Raw genomic sequence first — 20,736 nt, 5'->3', positions numbered from 1 at the left:
AAAATTTTCACAAATGTTTATTTCAATTTGTATTTGAGTTAGCCTCAAAATGAATTTTCAATTGGTGTCTTAAAGTCAATTTTCAATTGGTATCTCATTAGTATGGAAAAATTTCAATTGGTTTTTTGGTATCCATTTCAAAAAGGGAAAATCATTTCAAAAACCCTCTTGAAAGCTAAGGGGATAATTCATTCAGGGGGAGTGTTGGGGACTCGTTCTCAAGTGCTATGAATTGATCTCACGTGCCTCGGGTAGAACCTCCCTCCGAAGCCCCTGGTCATTTCAGAAAACCTGAAAGCCTCCTCCCTTCTTTGGCGAAAATCATTATCGGCCCGAATGTACTCGTCCATCTTCTGGAGCAGCTTCTCCAAAGTTTGAGGAGGCTTCCTGGCGAAGTACTGAGCTGACGGTCCTGGCCGAAGCCCCTTGATCATGGCCTCGATGACAATTTCATTGGGCACTGTTGGTGCCTGTGCTCTCAAACGCAAGAACCTTCGGACATACGCCTGAAGGTATTCTTCGTGATCCTGGGTGCACTGGAACAGAGCCTGAGCAGTGACCGGCTTCGTCTGAAATCCTTGAAAGCTAGTTAACAACAAGTCCTTCAGCTTCTGCCATGAAGTGATCGTTCCTGGTCGAAGGGAGGAATACCAGGTTTGAGCAACACTTCTGACAGCCATAACGAAAGATTTGGCCATGACTGAAGCATTGCCACCATACGAAGATACTGTTGCTTCGTAGCTCATCAAAAACTGCTTCGGGTCTGAATGGCCATCGAATACGGGAAGCTGAGGTGGCTTGTAGGACGAAGGCCAAGGTGTAGCCTGCAGCTCAGCGGACAGAGGAGAAGCATCATCAAAAACAAAATTCCCATGATGGAAATTGTCATACCAGTCATCCTCGTTGGGAAAACCCTCCTGATGAAGGTCTTGGTGCTGAGGCCTTCGGTGTTGCTCATCCTGAGCAAGATGACGAACTTCTTCAGAGGCTTCATCTATCTGCCTCTGCAGTTCAGCTAGCCTGTCCATCTTTTCTTTCTTCCTCTGTACTTGTTGATGAAGCATCTCCATATCTCTGATTTCTTGATCTATCTCGTCCTCTGGTGGTGTCGGGCTGACAGCCTTCCTTTTCTGGCTTCGGGCCTCCCGCAAGGAGACTGTCTCCTGATTGTGGTCTAGTGGTTGCAGAGCTGCAGCCCCAGTCGCTGAAGCCTTCTTCGGCGCCATAACGAAGGTTTATGATCGCCGAAGGTGTTCAAAAAACTCAGAGTGGAAGTGAGTTCACCGGAGGTGGGCGCCAATGTTGGGGACTCGTTCTCAAGTGCTATGAGTTAAGAACAAGGCAACATAGAAAATGTTAATCGTTAAAGTCCTTCGTCCTTCGAAGCATTATTTCCCCTCAGGATATAATGGCTTATGGACGAAGGTTATGAAGGACGTACCTTCATAAATTCATTAAACAATGACGAAGGATGAAATATAAAGAATATAAAAGACAACATGAACAATTATATATTATTATCAGGCATAAACAGAAATATCATTGAATTACAAGTGTACCTTCAATTGGAAGGAGATGACAGTACAAGCGTGACGCAAAAAGCGAATGCCAAGTCAGCGTGAATAATACGGGAGTACTGTTCACCTATTTATAGGCACGGGACGCAGCCCGTGCAAAATTACATTAATGCCCTTTACATTCGATAATAATTCTATAGTAATCTGACAAGGTCTAAATAGCCTTTTCATCTTTAAGTCGGTTTCACTTGTTGCTACCGCGCCGAAGCTTTCTTGCTCACACCTTCGGCTCTGTATCAACCTTCGTATTACTCTGGTCTACTGTGATGCTGACTTGAATCCGAAGATACCTGTTCACACATCATACTCCAGAAATACTGTTAAATCATGTTTTTGAGGACCTTCGGATGCCGAAGGTCCCCAACAGGGAGCTTTTATTTAGTCAAAGGAAAAGCATTTGAAAAAAGGGGAGGAATTTCAAATCTTAAAAATGCTTCTTGCAATCGTAATCCTATACCTTTGAATATTTGCAAAAGATTTTGAAAGGATTTTTCCAAAAGATCTGCAAAAACAAATAAGTGGTGCAAATGTGGTCCAAAATGTTAAATAAGAGAAAAGCAATCCATTCATATGCATAAAGCCATTCATTGGTTTAATTCCAAGTAACCTATGCACATCTATCTCAATTGCAAACTAGTTACATTTCTATACTTCATATTTGCTTTGGTTAGTGTTGGCATCAATCACCAAAAAGGGGAAGATTGAAAGGGAAATGGACTTAATCATTTCCTATAGTCGATTTTGGTGGTTGACGTCCAACACAAACCATGTGGACTAACTAGTTTGTCTAGATATAATTTATCTCAGGTGCATAAGGTTCAACACAAACCGAGAAAGAAACTCAGTTAGGGACACAATCAAAAATTGGAGCAAGACCAAGAGTGTGCTGCCAAGTGGCGCACCGGACACTGTCCGGTGCACCAGGCTAGACAGCCATCGAACCAGCCACTCTCAGGTTTCTCCTGGGCGTGCTCCACTATAATTCACCGGACTGTCCGGTGAGCCAGCGGAGCAACGGCTCCCTGCGCGCCAACGGTCGACTGCTCAGATGAACAGTGATGAACAGTGCCGCGACAGAAGTCAGAGCGCAGAAGTTAGAGGTCACCGGACTGTCCGGTGTGGCATCAGACAGTCCGATGCAGCAAAAAGACAAACGACTCCAACGGTCAACAGCTCCAAACCCTAACGGGCGCGCTGACATGGCGCGCACCAAACAGTGAACAGTGACTGTCCAGTGCGCCACCACTTAGTATTCTGAATTCAACATTCAATACAAGAGCAAAAGACTCCACTCCAAGGCACATTCAATAGATCAAAATCCTCTCCAAGTCCCAAAATCAACTCCACCACTTAGTGACTTGAGAGAGAGTTTTTGTGTTCATTTGCGCTCTTGTTGCTTGGATTGCCTTCTTCCTTTCTCATTCCAATTCTTGAGTGCATTGTAAAGCCAAGCAAGAGACACCAAGTGTGTGGTGGCCCTTGCGGGGTCTTAGTGACCCGTGTGATTAAGAGAAGGCTCACTCGGTCTAAGTGACGGTTTGAGAGAGAGGGAAATGGTTGAAATAGACCCGGCCTTTGTGGTGTCCTCAACGGGGATTAGGTTCTTTGGAACCGAACCTCGGTAAAACAAATCATTGTGTCCACTTGTGTTAATTTCCATTTGATTTGTTTGTCCTCTTTCCTCTCTCTAAAGTTTCCTTGCCAATATTGATTTGAGTTTGCTCCCAAACGTCATCCGCATCATTTGAGCAACTCGTGGCAAGAGAAACAATTTTCTGCCTCGGATTTAATTCTAACGCTAACCCCGGCCTTAGTGTGTGTTTAAGTTTATAAATTTCAGGTTTCGCCTATTCACCCCCTCTAGGCGACTTTCAGTACTCCAGTGCATTTCCCCGTCTGATTCGGAATAAATATGCTTTTGTACCTTTTCTTTAAAATGCAAAGTGGATGTTCCGGCACGAATCTCCGCAATTACTTGTTCAGATTCTACATACTGATCATTTTGCACTAGAATCAAGCTTTTTAACGGAATATTGAGACTATGTAGAATATCCCGACTCTGAATAGTTACATGTAAGTCTATATAATATAGAAAAGCAGGCTGCCCATGACGGGTACGTGTGGGGTGAACCAAATCCTCATTAAATTGGATTTTTCCATTCGAGGGGGATCGTATAAGGTCGGCATTACCCCATGTGAATACTCCACCAGTATGAAAAGTTCTTAATGTTAATTGAGTCCCCTGCTCCCCAATTGATTGACCCGCAATAATACCTACAACTTCCCCCAATTCGACCAGATCCCCATGAGTGGGACTCCGCCCATAACATAATTGACAGATCCAAGATGTGCTCCGGCAAGTAAAGGGGGTTCTAATATATATTGGTTGTGCTCGAAAGGCAGTTATGAATCGATTGACTAATCCAATTCTAATATCTTGATTTCGAGAAGCAATGCATCGTGAACCAATATATATATCGTATGCTAATACACGACCAATTAGTGTTTGGACAATTTTTTTTCCGTCATCCCATTTTGAGGACTCACAGAAATACCTTGGATAATACCACAATCCCTTCTACGCATAATAATATGTTGAACTACTTCAACAAGTCTACGTGTAAGCTAGCCAGCATCCGTTGTTCGTACAACAGTATCTACAACCCCTTTTCGGGCTCCATAGCAAGAAATTATATATTTGTCGGCGTTTCGACCACGGGGGGGTCCCTAGACCGACGAGTAAATTTGTTGCTGCGTGCCCCTACCTAGATGGGTTGGCGCAAGATGGAACACAAGAGGAAAGCGTGGCTCGTGTTATCTCGCACCAGGGGGTGTGCTCGTAGTAGGGGTTACAAGCGTTCGCGAGAGAGAGAGAGAGAGAGAGAGAGAGAGAGAGAGAGAGAGAGAGAGAGAGAAAGAGAGAAAGAGAGCCTATTCGTCAGCTCGTTCTCCCCCGCGCGACCCTCCCGCGTGAAGGCCCTCGACCTCCCTTTTATAGATGCAAGGAGAGGGTCTAGGTGTACAATGGGGGGTGTAGCTAGGTGCTATCGTGTCTGGCAGAGAGGTGCCTGAGCCCTGTGTACATGCCAACGTGGCTATCGGAGAGGTGCTAGAGCCCTGTGTACGCGGTAATGTGGCCGTCGGAGAAGTGCCTGAGCCCTGTAGAAGCACAGCTGTTGGTGCTGCTGGGACCTTGCTGACGTCTCCTTGCTTCCGTAGGGGGCTAGGAACCACCGTCGTCATGGACGCACGCGGAGAGCCATCATTACTTGTTACCGGGGCGAGCCAGATGGGACGCCGGTCTTGTTCCCCCGTAGCCTGAGCTAGCTAGAGGTAGGGTAATGATGTATCCCCCAGGGCACAGTCGGTCCAAGCCCAAGGTCGGGCGAGGCGGAGACTTCTCCTGAGGCCGAGGCCGGGGTCGGGTGAGGATGTGATTCCCCCCGAGGCCGAGGTCGAGGCTGAGCCCTCGGGTCGGGCGAGGCGGAGACCTCCTTCTGAAGCCGAGGTTGAGGTCGAGCCCTGGGGTCGGGCGAGGTAGAGACCTCCTTCCGAGGCTGAGGCCTAAGGTCGGGCGAGGCGAAGATCTCCTTCTGAGGCCGAGGCCTAAGGTCGGGTGAGGCGGAGCTTCCTATTGCGCCCGAGGCTGAACTTGGCTGCTGTCAGCCCCGCCCTGGTGGGTGGCACAGTAGTCGGAGCGGGGCGGGCGGCGTTGTTTTCCTGTCAGGTCGGTCAGTGAAAGGGCGAAGTGACTGCGGTCACTTCGACCTTGCTGACTGAGGCACGCGTGTCAGGATAAGGTGTCAGGCGATCCTTGCATTGAATGCGCCTGCGATATGGTCGGTTGATGAGGCGATTTGGCCAAGGTTGCTTCACAATGAAGCCTGCCCGAGCTGGGCTTCGGGCGAGTCGAGGGTGCGCCCGTCGCTTGAGGAGGCCCTCGGGCGAGGCGTGAATTCGTCCGGGACTACTGTTCCCGCCCGAGGCCGGGCTCGGGTGAGGTGAGATCGCGTCCCTTGGTAAACGAGGCCTTGATCTGAACCGCGCCCATCAGCCTTTGCGGTTTGCGCTGATGGTGGTTACCAGCCGTGTTTAGGAGTGTTGGGGGTACCCCTAATTACGGTACCCGACAGTAGCCCCGAGCCTCAAAGGGAGTGTTGGTACTCGCTTGGAGGCTTTGCCGCACTTTTTTGCGAGGGGACCGGCCTTTCTCGGTTATACTTTGCTCCGGTGGGTGCGCGCGAGCGCACCCGCCGGGTGTGGCCCCCGAGGCCTCGGAGGAGTGGTTTGGCTCCTCTGAGGTCTTAATGCTTTTCGTGATGCCTCGGCCGGTCTGGTCGTTCCCTCATGCGGTCTGGCCATAGCCCGGGTGCATGGTCGGGTTCCGAGTTTTTAGGCTAGTCTGTTGACGCTGTCAACGGTTTGGCCGTAGCCGAGTTGCGAGAGCAGCCCTCGAGCCTCTGCACAGAGCGAGAGGACGATCAAGGACTGTCTCGACTTTTATTATACGCCCCTTCGTCGCCTTTCCGCAAGGAGGAAGGGCGGGGGAAAGCGCCATGTTGCCCTCGAAGGGCGCCGAACATGGTGTCTCCAGTGAGTTGCTAACTGGTGATCCGAGTGGACGCCCGTGCCCCCTTCGATAAGGGTCGGCTAGTGGCCCAGAGGCGCGCTCCAAAAGTACCTGTAGGTGATTTGCCGGACCCGGACCCGTTCGATAGGGTCCGAGGGCTCGATGCCTCCCTCTGGTGGGATTCCGTTACAAAACCGCTCCTGCTAGTCTCGGAAATGTCCTAGGGTACCTCGGGAGTGTAGCCCGAGCCTCGGCCATGTAACAGACGTACCCAGAGTCATCCCTCACTCTGCATGCTCTGGGGTGGCTGTCGAACCCTTCCGAGGGGCCAGCCTTTGAACCCCTGATCAGTAGTGGGCGCGGATCCCGAGTGCTCTAGGGCGACTGTCGAACCCTTCCGAGGGGCCAGCCTTCGAACCCCTGATCAGTAATGGGCTCGGGGCCTGCTTCCTTCGCGGAGAAGGATCCCTTTCGAAATATCCCCTTTCCCGATCCCTGTAGCAAGAGAGAGAAAGGGGAAGAGGAAAAGGATATGAAATTTAAATGGTGTGGCGCACCTTTTTTGACGCGGTCATTATGGCGGAGGTGAAACGACGCACGCTTCACCTGCTAAAGGCGTCGCTTGCTCTGCCGAGGAGTTAATGCGACGGGACGGGCGATTTGTGGGGCGGCCACGTGCGTGAGTCGTTCGAGGAACGGAACACGGGCGCGTCGTCTTCACGCCGTGGGAGAGTGCTCCCCTGAGTATGGGTGTTTGTTCATTGTGGCTGTCGAGGCCTGAACATCTGGGTATTTGGGCGTGAAGCCGTGTTTCTTCCTCATTTCGAGCACTAGGACTCGCCTGTCGGCTAGCTGAACCGCTTAACCGAGCGTGAGTTGCCTTGCGCGGAAGGTGACGAGTGAGGTATCCGTATCCCGGAGGCGTAGGAGTCGCTCGGCTCGGTCGTCCTTGCCACTCAAGGCCTCTCTTGCTCAGTTTTAGAACCTTCGGCCACTCTGCGATGAGCTGGAGCCGGAGGCAGCGGTGTCGGCGTGGACAGAGGCGGAGTCGGCTCGAAAAGAGGCTTCGTCGGCCCAGGAGCAGGCGGGTTCCCAGGCCGACGAGGTGCAGCAGCGGTAGGTGGAGCTTGGCCAGGTCATCCGCGAGCGGGACCAACCCCGGAGTCACACTGCCGAGGCCGCGGGCCGGGCTGATGTCCTTGGGGGACAGCTGGCTGAGGCTACGGAGCAGCCATTCGAGGTGTTCGCTCGGGCCGGGACCCTGGCGGAGACCCTGGCTGCGATGGCCCAAGCGCTATGCTAGCGTCCTCCTTCGGGGTGGAGATCCTTCCGCCCGTGTCGCCGTCCGAGGCCGGGCCAGATTCCGCCGAAGGTGGAAACGACGCCGAGGGTGCTGCTGCTCCCTTTGCCGATGTCTGAACCTACAGGAACAATTTGCTGTAGTATGCGTATGTTTTTTGTGGCCGCCGAGGCCCAAACATCTTATTGTCGTTGTGTTATAAAGCTGTGTTTCCTTTCCTCTTGTTTCGAGTATCAGGACTTGTTCGTCGGTAGCAGAATCGCTTATCCGAGCGAGAGTTACTTTTCGCGGAAGGTGATGAGTGAGGTATCCATATCCTGGAGGCGTAGGAGTCCCTCAGCTCGGTCGGCCTTGCCGCTTACGTGCACTCTTACTCGTTTGCAGGATTCTGTTATCGATATAGTCGTGAAGGCATGAAAGTCGTTCTGGCAGAAAAGTTTTCGAGCGTTAGGACTCGTTCGGTAGCAGAATCGCTTATCCGAGCGTGAGTTACTTATCGCGGAAGGTGATGAGTGAGGTATCCGTATCCTGGAGGCGTAGGAGTCCCTCGGCTCGGTCGGCCTTGCCGCTTACGTGTACTCTCGTCGTTTTCAGGACTCCGCTATCGAAGCAGTCAAAAAGCGCGAAAGACGTTCTGGCAAAAGAATTTTCCGAGGAAAATTTTGACGCAGAGGGGGTTCCCCCTTCTAGCCCCCGAGGGAGGGTCGGGCTTTGCCGAGGCAAGGCTGACCCTTCCTTGACGGTTAGACTTTATTTATGTATGTAAAGAGAACAAGGTATATGAACGACTTTGAAACATCTTAAGGGTAGAAGCGACGTAGCTGTTGGATGTTCCAAGCGTTGCTGTAGACCTCGCCTTGATCATTGGCCAGCTTGTATGTTCCGGGCTTCAAAATCTTGGCGATGATGAATGACCCTTCCCAGGGAGGAGTAAGCTTTTGGTGTCCTCGGGCGTCCTGCCGCAGCCGAAGTACCAAGTCTCCCACCTGGAAGCCTCGGGGCCGAAACCCTCGGGCGTGGTAGCGTCGCAGAGATCGCTGATACCGCGCCGAGTGTAGTAAGGCTACGTCTCGAGCCTCTTCGAGCTGGTCCAGCGAGTCCTCTCGGTTGGTCTGGTTGCTTCGGTCGTCGTACGCCTTCGTCCTCGGGGAACCGTATTCTAAGTCTGTGGGTAAGATAGCCTCGGCCCCATAGACTAGAAAGAACGGCGAGAAACCCGTGGCTCAGCTTGACGTCGTCCTCAGACTCCAGACCACCGAGGGTAGCTCCTTCATCCACCACTTGCCAAACTTGTTGAGGTCGTTGTAGATCCTCGGTTTAAGTCCCTGCAAAATCATACCGTTGGCATGCTCCACCTGCCCATTCGTCATGGGATGAGCTACGGCGGCCCAGTCCACACGGATGTGGTGGTCCTCGCAGAAGTCTAGGAACTTCTTCCAAGTGAACTGCGTGCCATTGTTGGTGATGATGGAGTTCGGGACCCCAAAGCGATGGATGATGTTTGTGAAGAACGCCACCGCCTGCTCGGACCTGATGCTGGTTAGGGGTCGGACCTTGATCCACTTGGAGAATTTGTCGATGGCGACCAGCAGGTGCGAGAAGCCCCCGGGTGCCTTCTGCAAGGGACCGACGAGGTCTAGACCCCACACCGCAAATGGCCAGGTGATGGGTATTGTCTACAGGGCCTGAGCAGGCAGGCCCGTCTGTCTTGCGTAGAATTGACACCCTCTGCAGGAGCGTACAATCTTAGTGGCGTCGGCCACCACGGTCGGCCAGTAAAAACCTTATCGGAAGGCGTTCCCCATGAGGGCTCGAGGTGCGGCATGGTGACCGCAAGCCCCCGAGTGTATTTCTTGCAATAGCTCCTGTCCTTCGGCGACAGATATGCATTGTTGGAGAATGCCCGAGGGGCTGCGGTGGTAGAGCTCCTTTTCATCACCCAGTAAGACGAACGACTTGGCGCGCAGCGGCAGTCGTCGAGCTTCGGCCTTGTCGAGGGGTAGCTCTTCTCGGAGGAGATATTCTAGGTACGGGGCCTGCCAGTTCGGGTTAGGCGTGACCCCATTCCGCTCTCCCTCGACGCGCAGGGCCTCACCCTCGGCGGCCGAGGATACCTCGGGCTGGGCCGAGGCCTCCTCGGGCTCGGACGTGTCGTCGATCTTGACAGAGGGTTGATGTATGTCTCTGGAGAAGATGTTTGGGGGAACCGTTGTCGGGAGGCTATTTTAGCCAGCTCATCCGCAGTCTTGTTGTACCGTCGAGCGATATGGTTGAGCTCAAGCCCGTAGAACTTGTCTTCCAGGCGTCAAACTTCGTCGCAGTAGGCCTCCATCTTCGGGTCGCGGCAGTGGGAGTTCTTCATGACTTGGTCGATGACAAGTTGTGAGTCGCCACGAGCGTCGAGGCGCCGAACCCCTAGCTCGATGGCGATGCGCAACCCGTTAACTAGAGCCTTGTACTCGGCCATGTTGTTTGACGCCGGAAAATGGAGGCGCAACACGTAGCAGAGATGTTTCCAGAGGGGTGAGATGAAGAGCAGGCCAGCACCTGCTCCTGTTTTCATCAGCGACCCATCGAAGTACATGGTCCAAAGCTCCGGTTGGATCGGAGCCGTTGGCTATTGGGTGTCGACCCATTCCGCTAGGAAATCCGCCAAGACTTGGGATTTTATGGCCTTCCGAGGGACGAATGAGAGTGTTTCGCCCATGAGTTCCACTGCCCACTTTGCTATCCTACCCTAGGCCTCTCGGCACTGGATGATCTCCACCAGGGGGAAGGATGACACCATAGTCACCGAGAGACTCGAAGTAGTGTCGCAACTTTCGCCACGTCAGAATCACTGCGTACAGTAGCTTCTGAATTTGCGGGTAGCGGATCTTGGTCTCAGATAGCACTTCATTGATGAAGTAGACCGGCCTCTGGACGAGTAGTGCATGCCTTCTTCTCGTCTCTCGACTACGATCGCGGCGCTGACCACCTGAGTGGTTGCGGCTACGTAGATCAAGAGGGCTTCTTCCGCAGTGGGGGGCACCAAGATGGGCGCATTTCTAAGGAGTGCTTTAAGTTTCCGAGGGCTTCCTCGGCCTCGAGGGTCCAAGTGAAGCGCTCGGTCTTCCTTAAGAGGCGGTACAAGGGCAGCCCTCTTTCGCCGAGGCATGAGATGAAGCGGCTCAGAGCCGCAAAGCATCCCATGACCCTCTGTACTCCTTTCAAATCCTTGATCGGTCCCATGTTGGTGATGGCCATGATTTTCTCTGGGTTGGCCTCGATGCCCCGCTCGGAGACGATGAACCCCAGGAGCATGCCTCGGGGGACTCCGAAGACACACTTCTCGGGATTGAGCTTCACGCCCTTCGCTCTCAGACACTTGAATGTCGTTTCAAGGTCAGAGAGGAGGTCAGAGGCTTTCCTCGTCTTGACAACGATGTCATCGACGTAAGCCTCGACCGTTCGGCCGATGTGTTCTCCGAACACGTGGTTCATGCACCTTTGGTATGTCGCACCTGCATTCCTCAAACCAAATGGCATAGTAGTATAATAGTACATGCCAAAAGGTGTGATGAAAGAAGTCGCGAGCTGGTCGGACTCTTTCATCTTGATTTGGTGATAACCCGAATAGGCGTCAAGGAATGACAGGGTTTCGCACCCAGCAGTGGAATCCACAATTTGATCGATGCGAGGCAGAGGGTAGGGAACCTTCGGACATGCTTTGTTTAGACCGGTGTACTCTACGCACATCCTCCACTTCCCACCTTTATTTTTCACAAGCACTGGGTTAGCTAGCCATTCGGGATGGAATACCTCTTTGATGAACCCTGCGGCCATCAGCTTGTGGACCTCCTCGCCTATGGCCCTGCGCTTCTCTTCGTCAAAGTGGCGTAGGTGCTGCTTCACGGGTGAGGCTCCAGCTCGGATGTCCAGCGAGTGCTCGGCGACATCCCTCGGTATGCCCGGCATGTACGAGGGACTCCACGCAAAAACTTCGGCATTTGCGTGGAGAAAGTCGACGAGCACTGCTTCCTATTTGGGGTCGAGCTCGGAGCCGATCCGGACCTTCTTATCGGCGTCGTTGCTGGGGTCGAGAGGGACGGACTTAACCGCCTCAGCTAGTTCGAAGTTGCCGGCGCGGCGCTTCGCATCAGGCACCTCCTTGGAGAGGCACTCTAGGTCGGCGATGAGGGCCTCGGACTCGGCGAGGACCTCAGCGTACTCCACACATTCCACGTCGCATTCGTACGCGTGGCGGTACGTGGATCCGATGGTGATGACCCTATTGGGGCCTGGCATCTTGAGCTTGAGGTAGGTGTAGTTGGGGACGGCCATGAACTTGGCGTAGCACGGCCTCCCCAGCACCGCGTGGTAGGTTCCTCGGAACCCGACCACCTCGAACGTGAGGGTTTCCTTTCGGAAGTTGGAGGGAGTTCCGAAGCAGATGGGCAAGTCGAGTTGTCTAAGGGGCAGTACGCGCTTCCCTGGGATGATCCCGTGAAAGGGCGCCACACCGGCCCGGATCGTGGACAGATCGATCTACAAGAGCCCGAGGGTCTCGGCGTAGATGATGTTGAGGCTGCTGTCTCCGTCCATGAGGACCTTGGTGAGCCTGGCATTGCCGATGACGGGGTCGACAATGAGTGGGTACTTTCTTGGGCTTGGCACGCAGTCGGGGTGGTCGCCTTGGTCAAAGGTGATGGGCTTGTCGGACCAGTCTAGGTAGACTGGTGCCGCCACCTTTACCGAGCAGACCTCTCGACGCTCCTGCTTGCGGTGCCGAGCTGAGGAATTCGCCAATTGACCACCGTAGATCATGAAACAGCCGTGGACCTCGGGGAACTCCTCTGCCTTGTCGCCCTCCTTGTCGTTGTCTTGGCCTTTGCCATCTCCCGTCGGGGACCCGGCTTTATGGAAGTAGCGCTGAAGCATGACGCATTCCTCAAGGGTGTGTTTGACGGGACCCTGGTGATAGGGGCACAACTCCTTGAGCATCTTGTCGAACAGGTTAGCCCCTCCGGGAGGCTTCCGAGGGTTCCTATGCTCGGCAGCAGCGACAAGATCTGTGTCGGCGGCGTCGCGCTTCGCTTGCGACTTCTTCTTGGCCTTCTTCTTCGTGCCACGCTGGGCGGACGCCTCAGGGACATCTTCCTGCTGGCGTCCCTGAGGCTGCTTGTCCTTCTGGAAGATGGCTTCGACCGCCTCCTGACCAGATGCGAACTTGGTGGCGATGTCCATCAACTCGCTCGCCTTGGTGGGAGTCTTGCGGCCCAGTTTGCTCACCAGGTCGCGACAAGTGGTGCCGGCGAGGAATGCCCCAATGACATTCGAGTCGGTGATGTTGGGCAGCTCGGTGCGCTGCTTCGAAAACCACCGGATGTACTCCCGCAGGGACTCTCCTAGCTGCTGGCGGCAGCTTCGAAGATCCCATGAGTTCCCAGGGCGCACGTACGTGCCCTGGAAGTTCCCAGCGAAGGCCTTGACCAGGTCGTCCCAGTTGGAGATCTACGCAGGAGGCAGATGCTCCAGCCAGGCCCGGGCGGCGTCGGAGAGGAACAGGGAGAGGTTGCGGATGATGAGGTTGTTGTCGTCCGTTCCTCCCAGCTGGCAGGCCAGCCGGTAGTCCGCAAGCCACAACTCCGGCCTTGTTTCCCCCGAGTACTTGGTGATGGTAGTCGGGGCCCGGAACCGAGCTGGGAACGGCGCCCTTCATATGGCCCGACTGAAGGCTTGCGGACCTGGTGGTTCGGGCGAGGGGCTCCGATCCTCCTCACTGTCATAGCGCCCCCCACGCCTAGGGTGGTAGCCTCGGTGCACCTTCTCGTCAAGGCGGGCTCGACGGTCGCGACGGTGGTGCTCGTTGTCGAGGCGATCCGGGGCTGCAGGTGGCGCGTCCCGCGTGCGCCTGGTGTGGACCGAGGCCTCCCGCATGAGTCGGGAAGTCGTTGCGCGATGCTCTGGGGGGAACCCTTGCCTTCGGGAGGCAGAGCTTTCGGCCCGTCGGACCGCGGCATCCTCCAGGAGATTCTTGAGTTCACCCTGGATACGCCGCCCCTCGGTGGTGGATGGCTCCGACATCGCCCAAAGTAGTATTGCCGATGCAGCCAGATTCTGGCCGACCCCGCTGGAGGCCGGGGGTAGCCTTACCCTGGCATCGTCAACGATACGGCGCTGGACGTCCCGGGCTTGATGACGCGCTTCTCCGGCGAGTGCTTGGCCTGCCCACTCCTGCTCGATGTTTTGCTGGAGCTGCACAAGTTGCCCTGCTTCCTCGTCGAGCTTGGCCTGCATCTCGCGGATTTGCTCGAGCTATGTGTCCTGACGCCCCGCAGGGACTGGGACCATAGCTAGCTCCCGTGGGATGTCAACGCGAGAAGCAAGCCAGGGGGATCGTCATCCTCCGGCATACCAAGATGGTTGCCTTCGTCGCGATCCCCCAGATCGATGTGGAAACATTCGCGACTTGGGTCACAACCTTCGCCGTCAAGGCTGTGGCCATCATCGGAGCAACCGGAGTGGCAGTAGTCACATGCGGTCATGAAGTCTCGCATGGCACTGGGATCACAGAGCCTGAAGAAATCCCAACCGGAGTCGGGACCGTCCTCTTCCTCGGAACCCGGGGGCCCGTAGGTCGAGACGGCTATCAGTCGGTCCTAAGATGACCACATATGGTACCCCGGAGGGTTAGGGTATGCCTTTATGAAAGCGCTCACCAAAGCGGGGTCGCTTGGTGGATCGAAGCTGAATCTAAAAGGCACAGGGTGGAAAACGGACAGTACCTCTTGATCGATGGACGGTGACAAAGTCGCGTCGAGGACGGACTGCACCGTTATCTCAGGTACGAGGCTAACGCCCAGCAAGTCCTTCGCGAGTGTGCTGGCGTCATCTGTCCGCTTGGGGCTGGCATATTGTGGGGAAACGACACTCGTCGTTGTCTCAGGTGCGAGGACAACGCCCGACATGTCCCCCGCTGGGGTGCCGGCGTCGTCGGCTCGCTCGACAGCCGACGAGGTGCCGCCTCCCGCCTGGCCATGGTTGCCTCGTCTCCTCCTCCTGCGATGAGGAGGGTGGCGGGACAAGCCCGGATGTTGCTCTTCTGCCATGGGGGGAAGACATCGTCGAGTTCGCCGCCAGGCGAGCTGACGGCCGTCGTTGTTGCTGTCGCGTTGCGGGGGGAGGAGCACCATGTCGCAGCTGCCGTCGAGGGACATGAACTCGAGACTCCCGAAGCGGAGCACCGTCCCGGGCAGAAGAGGTTGCTGAAGACTACCCATCTGGAACTCAACGGGAAGTTATTCGTCAACACGCAGCAGGCCCCTACCTGGCGCGCCAACTGTCGGCGTTTCGACCCCGGGGGGTCCCTGGACCGACGAGTAAATTTGTCGCTGCGTGCCCCTGCCCAGATGGGTTGGCGCAAGATGTAACACAAGAGGAAAGCGTGGCTCGTGTTATCTCGCACCAGGGGGGTGTGCTCGTAGTAGGGGTTACAAGCATTCGCGAGAGAGAGAGAGCCTGTTCGTCAGCTCGTTCTCCCCCGCGCGACCCTCCCGCGTGAAGGCCCTGGACCTCCCTTTTATAGATGCAAGGAGAGGGTCTAGGTGTACAATGGGGGGGTGTAACTAGGCGCTATCGTGTCTGGCAGAGAGGTGCATGAGCCCTGTGTACATGCCAACGTGGCTATCGGAGAGGTGCTAGAGCCCTGTGTACGCGGTAACGTGGCCGTCGGAGAAGTTCCTGAGCCCTATAGAAGCACAGCTGTCGGTGCTGCTGGGACCTTGCTAACGTCTCCTTGCTTCCGTAGGGGGCTGAGAACCACCGTCGTCATGGACGCACGCGGAGAGCCATCATTACTTGTTACCGGGGCGAGCCAGATGGGACACCGGTCTTGTTCCCCCGTAGCCTGAGCTAGCTAGGGGTAGAGTAATGATGTATCCCCCGGGGCACGGTCGGTCCGAGCCCAAGGTCGGGCGAGGCAGAGACTTCTCCTGAGGCCAAGACCGGGGTCGGGCGAGGACGTGATTCCGCCCGAGGCCGAGGTCGAGGCCGAGCCCTGGGGTCGGGTGAGGCGGAGACCTCCTTCCAAAGCCGAGGTTGAGGCCGAGCCCTAGGGTCGGGCGAGGCGGAGACCTCCTTCCGAGGCCGAGGCCCAAGGTCGGGTGAGGCGGAGACCTCCTTCCGAGGCCGAGGCCTAAGGTCAGGCGAGGCGGAGCTTCCTGTTGCGTACGAGGCTAAACTTGGCTGCTGTCAGCCTCGCCCTGGTGGGTGGCACAACAGTCGGAGCGGGGCGGACGACGCTGTTTTCCTGTCAGGTCGGTCAGTGAAAGGGCGAAGTGACTGCGGTCACTTCGCCCTTGCTGACTGAGGCACGTGTGTCAGGATAAGGTGTCAGGCGATCCTCGCATTGAATGCGCTTGCGATATGGTCGGTTGGTGAGGCGATTTGGCCAAGGTTGCTTCACAACGAAGCATGCCCGAGCTGGGCTTCAGGCGAGTTGAGGGTGCGTCCGTCGCTTGAGGAGGCCCTCGGGCGAGGCGTGAATTCGTCCGGGACTACTGTTCTCGCCCGAGGCCGGGCTCGAGCGAGGCGAGATCGTGTCCCTTGGTAGACGAGGCCTTGATCTGAACCGCACCCATCAGTCTTTGCGGTTTGCGCTGATGGTGGTTACCAGCCATGTTTAGGAGTGTTGGGGGTACCCCTAATTATGGTACCCGACAATATTCTGTCAAAGAAAGTCCCTCACGTAGATTGCTTTGAATAGGTAAATCAATCATTTGTCCTTGAGGATCCGCCATTAACCCTCTCATACCTACTAATTGGTGTACCTGAGATGGATTTCCTCTGGCTCCTGAAAAAGACATTAGATAGACTGGATTAGAAGAATCCGTTATTTGAAAATTTGAATTCATTTCTTGTTTCAAATATTCACTTGTAGCATACCATATCTCAACGGATTGGCGTAATTTTTCTACCGCGTGTAAAGCTCAATAATAATAGTGTTTCTCCAAAAGAAAACTCTGTTGTTCCACGTCTTAGACTAACCATCCTTTAGAGGCTGCTGTGTGGCGAAGCGAGTCTTTGCGGCATCAGGGCAAGCTCCCATGAGAAGTGGAAACTTAGACTCCACGACCCTGAGCCACACATTGGTGTTTAGTGGGACTTCCGCCTTGGTGAACAGCAGCGGTTGAGTGCTTAAGAACTCCTGATAAGTAGCTATAGCCGGTGGGTGTTGTTGCTACCCTCCACCAAACCGCTGAGGGTAGGGCTAGCGTTGCACTAGCTGTCGCAGGATCTCATTCTGTTGAGCCATTAGTTCCTGCATTGTTGGAGCTGGGGGATGTGGTGGGGGAACTTGCTCGTTTTGTCCACGACGAGGTCTAGCTGCCATCTGAAAACATAAATTCTATCGTTGTTACGTCGACCCAAGATTTCAAGTAGTGACTTCATATCATGAGAGAATAATGACATAAAAGTATATCGAACCAAACGAAGATAATCAATCATTCATTGCATTGTTCATACAGGTCTTTTCGGGTTACAACATATTAGGAGATCCACCCAATAGCCTAGTTCAAAAGTTGGTACCAAAAGCTAAGCTTAAGTGGTCTTCCCATTCTCCTAACATGTTTAATTCTAACTCATCTAACCCTAAGTGGCAGAGGCAACACTAGCCCCAGGTGTAGGGGGTACTCCAGAGTAGGCTGTATCCAAACTGGAAGCTGGCTCAATCTCCTCGGGATCCTCCTCCTCTTCACTGTCTGCCTCCATAGCGTCCATGTCTTGATGATGCATTTCTATGTGAGCGTTGGCCTCCTCAAGTTCCTCTTGCACATCATGGAGTTGATTTTCCAGGACCTCAATGGTGTTGTCCTGGATTTCCACCTGCTACTCCAACGCTTTGATGTTGTTGCTCATCTATTTAACCTGTAGATCATTTTCCACCAATTCTGAAGACAGGTCGACCATGAAGTTCTCCCTATCATCGAGGGTAATATTTGTAGTTTGAGTGAGCCCAGTGAGGTGCGTCAAGGCATCGCTTTGCAGGGCCTGCAGGCAGTACAGTGCACTCATGCACTGGATGGTGATTCTCCCAACCTAGTCGGGATGCATGGCCCACACATGCTTGACGTGGCTCACTCTATTACACCACATCGGGTCATCCTTCTTCTTAGCGGGGAAGAGTCCAAGTGGGTGCATCATCATCTCCAGTGGGTGGTATCCGCAGAAGGTCATCAAAGCCTTCAGCGCCGTGGCCTTAGTGGTGTCATCCACCCTGAATCCGATAGTTTTGGAATCAAGTGAATGCCACCCAGGCTGCAAAGGGTGAGACTCCAGGGTTAGCCAAACCCTACAACGTGGCACCCGATGCTCCTCGTACAGCTGCACCGTGTACAGAGGGGGTGTGGTGTACCCAGCAGAGCAGAACACTTCCCACAAGATAGAGGGAAAGCCCTCTCGAGAAAGGTAGTTGTGGCAGAACCGCATAGATTATTCCAGCTTAAGTGCTCAAATCTCGTCTTAGAGGCAACGACACACTTAAATTGGAATAAACTGACAATTCCTCGGATCTAATCCGATAAAGCCACTTACCAAGGATGGAATACCACTAGCTCACTCGAAGGTGAGGTACAGAGAAATACAATAAAGCATAATACTACAAATTTAAGAAGTATCAATAGTGATTACATTATCGGGGTTTCAAAAGCAGTAACAATAGTTTTTAGTGCAGTGGAAATAACTAATGGAGAAAACTGAGTAACATGGCGAAGCCTGGCCACGCTACTCCTCCTGGTCCTCTCCCGCGGAAGCAGTAACCCACTCGACTGTGTATCCCGGTGGCAGGGATGGAGGCCAAGTCACACCATCAACTAAATCATCCAAGGGGTACCTGCAAAAATTATGCCACAAGCAAGGCTGAGTATATTAATACTCAGCTAGACTTACCCGGTGTGAGGAGTCTACTCCTCTACCTCTAGACCATGAAGTTGTTTGGTTGAGTGGTTTGGTTTGCCAAAAGCACTAGCTAAGTCTAAAATCAAATTTTAGCTTTTCAGGTTCTAGAATAATACTTTAGACAAGATGAGTACCTAGCTATTCATACATGGTATCAAACATTACATCAATCAACATCTTTTGCCAGTCATCTCATTTCCACTTATTACTCAATGCAGTACAATGGATCAAGCAGTCTCATTAGCTACGAGAAGCAGACGATTTGAATCGAGTTTTAACCTTGCAAGGTAAACCTAAACACACGACATGTAGGGGCACTCCGTCCCCACACATATTAGCCGTCCCCATCGATCCCCCGTTTGCGGCCAGGGCTCACGACCTTGGCATACAATGCTCCACTGACCCCGGCCGCTGCCGTGCAGTGGCCGCACTTGTACCCACCATATCTAGAATGGGAGACTCCGTCTAAGGACTAATGAGGGATAAAGTCCACGCTCGGCTTCACTCAGGTACTAGGCTTACCGGTTACCATATTTCCCGACATGTGTTTAGTACGTTCAAACGCTTGACACAGGTATCCGCAGTTAATCCTTATTCCAATTTCATCTCGTAGTCAACGCATCCCCATGGATCCGTGTCCACAGACCATCATCATTCTGTTATCAAAATGTATACAACCAATTCCTGACCTCGAGCGAGTGCTAGAAAAATCACTCGACTTCTACCGAGATCTTGATTTAGCATAGCAGCTACTCGACCTAGCATACTAGTATCCATCTCAAAAGGAAACCTGAGTTCATGCAACTAGGGTTTCAGGCAACTCCTACACTTAAGTGCACGGTACAAGCCTACAAACATTAAGTGCATTAAAATAGCATATATAACAGTTATGCATTAAACCGGGGCTTGCTTGGAATTCAACACTAGATAGTGTTTGCTAGATGACACTCGCTTGGTGAGCATCCACTGGTTAAGTCCATCCTTCTTTGGGTCGTTCATCAACTGCATCTTTTGGTTGACACCACATCACTTGCACGATCATCATCTCTCGGTCCTAAATGAGATGAAGGATGCATATGTATGAATATGATGAAAGTAGCACAAGATACTCCAAGTACACGGTAGCGAACTAACATTAACTAGTAAGACACATAAACATCCATACGTTAACGCTAGCTATCTATACGTCATTGGGCACAATACGTCAACATTATGGGAAAGACGACGAACATTTCCTATATTTGACCCACACAAACACGACATCACGAGTACAAGCATTTACCATGTTCACTTTAATCGTTCATTGGCTACTTATTATTAAAATAATTAAGTACACATAAGTTCTCTATAACTTATATATTTAGACAGACTTAGATAGAAAGGGATAGTCATTTAATCGGGGTTTTACAATCATTCACAATATTCTCATGCAAGCACACCCAAGAGAACACACACCAGGAGATAGTTTAAGCACCATTACATGTTATACTACTTTAATGACATTGGTTACTTAGTAGTATATAGGACTAGTATAAAGCTAAAGAGAGGACATTATTCATTTTGTTTCTCCGAACATATAACTGTAATTGCTAAGTGTTGATTAAGTCAAGCTACTTATTAGACCTCAACAAAATTAGTTCAATAACTTAGTGAGACATGCACTACTTACTTATATATAACCCTAATTATATTAGTCACTATCATTATTACTCATGTTCAATTAAAACCCAAAATAAGCAAGCAGTCGACTCAAGACAAGCACAATGGAGTAGAGCAATCAATCACATTCAATATGTTTGTGACAGCAGCACAACAGTTGATTGCTTCAGTTATAACATGCAATATGTTTATCCAAAAATAGTGATCAAATACTTTTTAGAAAGCATTAGAAATTCTCTACAACTTTGGTATTGTCATCTTAAGGTGATTAGACACTTAACAAGGTTAAATAGTGATAAACGACAGCTCTGTCCAGATTTGGACAGATTCAGACTTGTGACTTTAAAAATTCATAACTAGAGATTCAGGCATCCAAATCATTTGATCTTCAAATTTCTGGAAAGATAATTAAATTGTCTAAAAATCATTTACAAACAACCTAGGTTGATTTAAAGTGTATCAAGGTTAAAAGACACTAGGAAGGCTTTGGTGTCCAGATTTGGACAGGTTGAGTCTTCCTACTTAAAACATCTATAACTTGAGCTTTAGACAACAAAAAAAGGATGATCTAAGACTTTTTGAAAAGCTTAGTAAAAGCACTACATAACTTTTATAATCACCCAGAAGTGGTTTAAATTTTAATCAACCCAAACAATACAGTTCTCGAAATCTGTCCAGAGAGTGGACAGAGT

General features: G+C 52.3%; 1 pseudogene; it reads right to left on the bottom strand.

The window, feature by feature from the left end:
• Nucleotides 1-20,736, bottom strand: part of LOC118473447 (DNA-directed RNA polymerase subunit beta''-like) — a 63,651-nt pseudogene that overhangs the window by 8,911 nt on the left and 34,004 nt on the right.

Source organism: Zea mays, chromosome 9 (assembly GCF_902167145.1).
Source record: "Zea mays cultivar B73 chromosome 9, Zm-B73-REFERENCE-NAM-5.0, whole genome shotgun sequence".
In the NCBI taxonomy this organism is placed as follows: domain Eukaryota; kingdom Viridiplantae; phylum Streptophyta; class Magnoliopsida; order Poales; family Poaceae; genus Zea; species Zea mays.
Note: the sequence above shows the minus strand (reverse complement) of the source record. Positions and strands in the feature narration are given on the sequence as shown.